The sequence below is a fragment of the Lupinus angustifolius genome, chromosome LG09 (genome assembly GCF_001865875.1).
Source record: "Lupinus angustifolius cultivar Tanjil chromosome LG09, LupAngTanjil_v1.0, whole genome shotgun sequence".
In the NCBI taxonomy this organism is placed as follows: Eukaryota; Viridiplantae; Streptophyta; class Magnoliopsida; order Fabales; family Fabaceae; genus Lupinus; species Lupinus angustifolius.
In genome coordinates, this window is record NC_032017.1 from 781,424 (window position 1) to 784,325 (window position 2,902).

Genomic DNA, 2,902 nt, shown 5'->3' on the forward strand with positions numbered 1-2,902 from the left:
ACATCACCAAAAAGAAGAAAATGAAGAATACTTATGAAGACAATGAAGATTCAAGCTTCAAGATATTCAAGACTTTTAGTCTAAGTCTAAATAGGCACTTCTATTATATACTCTTAATTATACAATAGTAGTAATGCTCAAACTATTTTTATAAGAAAATTGAAACACTTTAAAATACTTAAAACAATTTTCAAAAATAGCGTGTAACAGGTTACTTCATCTAAGTAACTGGTTACAAGTGTGAGAAAAGAGTTATCTAACTTAAAACTGATCAGAGTAATCCATTACTGTCTTTGAGTAACAGATTACTATTGTTATTAAAGTTGAGTAACCGATTACTCAAAGTGAGTAACCGATTACTCTAATTCAAAATTAAATAAATAGTGGACAGAACACTTGAGTAATCTATTACTCAATGCTATAATCGATTACTGAGAGCTGTTGCTTTAGATTTTCAAATTCAAAGTGAATGAGTTTCAACCCAAAAGACATGTTTTCATTCCAATCAATTCCTACCCTTTCAAAGCGACATTTTAGCTGATTGGAAAGCCTATATAAAGGCATTAAAACTCATAATCACAATACACAACTTTCATACAACTCTCACATTCTGAAAAATTCTCTCACTATTTTTCTGCACTTTTGCACTCAGTTCTTAAACTTTCAAAAGAGATTTTTTCTGAGTTACTTGAAGTAATTGTTTCAAAGTTTTACAAACCTATTGAGCAATATTACTTAGTATACAAGAGAGTTATTGAATTCCCAGTGATATTACATATCATACTTGTAAAGGCAATCAAAGCCACTATTGTAATTCTTCATTCATTGAAAATACTTTCTTTCACGAGGTGTGGTAAGAAAGGGGATAGAGTTACTTGGAAAGGTGTTTTCCAAGGTGATAAGTATTAGTGAGTATGTAAGGTACATAAAAGTCTCAGGGTGAGATATTGTAATTACAACTCATAATATTTAGTGGAAAGTCACTTGTGCTGCAAGAGTACTGGACGTAGCCTTCGGTGAACAAGAAAGTGAACCAGTATAAAATCCTTGTGTACTCTCTTCTTCCTTATCTCTTCGATTTTACTTATTAATTTTCTGCATATATTTTCCGCTGCACTTTAACTCTTGATTTCGCAGAAAACGTGACCATTATTTTAAGTCAACTAATTCACCCCCTCTTAGTTGCAATCCCAGTCTTACATTCTGCAACATGGTTTTTCTACTGGTTCATTTTGTGGTCCACTGCAAAACTACATCTAGTCCTACCTTGTGATCCCAGAGATTTTTATTCACTAAAATTGAAATCAATCTGCCTTACAAACACACTTCCAATTACAAGACCTTGAACGCTCCTTTCTTGAGTTCCCAATACCTATAGTTGGGTTTGACCTTACCCAATCGCCTAGGAAAACCTTTGCTACGATCCAGAACCAACCAAGAGTATGCTCTAAACACAAGACCTCCAAATCTTGGTGAAGACTCTCTGATCTCTTTGGTGGTACGACACCAAGAGATGACTCCCCTTGTTACACAAACAACACAAAAAATAGAGTAATGTGTAGCTCTAGAATAGCGCAAATATAATAAGGTAGAACAAAAAACCCCTATACAAATCTCACAATTACTATGAATATGTATAAGATGAAAATCATGAAAACATTTAATTTCTACCCTTAATAGATCTCTAAACAGTAGTGAAAGAATCATGCAAGAACAAATAGGATGAAGAACACATTTGATAATATGCAATGGATGACATTTTAATCCTAAACATAATACTATCTCACTGTAATCTCACATGCAATTCCCTCTGCCTATATGACATACATGAATTTGAAAATATGCAACTTAGCAATTCTAATATGAATGTATAAAATCGTATATGAAATCTGTTAAAGAAACAGTTTATATAGAAAAACTTTTTTTCACACAGTTAATCAATTATGTTGCTTGTTAATCGATTAACGGGCTGTTAGAGAGTAACTGAAACCTGCTTTTCAGTTTTCTGTTGAAACTGTTAAAACCTGTTTTCACGTTAATCGATTAAAGCTTCTCTTAATCGATTAACTGACATGTTTTCAGTTATGATGTTAATTGGTAAACTACCTATATGATATGCTTATCAACTATACATATTTTACCTTTATGTTATGCCTAAAATGCACAAATAACATGTATGATTAATGCATGAACATATAATAAACTAGATGGTATGTCTCATGTAAATGATATGATAGTTTTTAGATTTTGTGAGATATGCATCTAGGTTTACCTAACCTAGACTCAATAACTAACACACATCTAAGACTCTAGTCTAGACATTAAGCTCTTGAATCTTTGGCATGTTGATTTGTTGAGTTGTCTTTAAGCTTTCACTAAGTCATTTGTCTTCATCAAAACATAGGCAAGCATAAGTGCACTCTTGACACCATTCACTTTCAACCTCCCCATTTTTGATGATCACAAACTCAACACCAAATTTGTTTTGCTGCAAAGCTTGAAGATGATCACATAATGCATGGTTGTTGATTTCAAAGTTAAAGTGCATAGCTAGACTGAGAGTGCAAAACGTCAAGGATTGCATTAGCAACGTTTGCCTATGTTTTGATGAAGACAAGGAATTAGTTAAAGCTTGAAGATGGCTCAACAATCAACATGCCGAAGGCTCAAGTGGTGTCATATTAGACTTAGGTCATAATTCTTTATTATCTTTTTAGAAGTCTAAGATGCTTGCCATAGATATTGAGTCTAGGTTAGGTAAACCTAGGTGTGAGTCTCACAAGACTTAATAAAGTAATTAATCCACTAAAATGAGACATCATCTAGAAATATATGATAATTATGTTCATTCATTTATATACATTGATTTTGTGCATTAATGGTATTATATTTTGGAAATCAT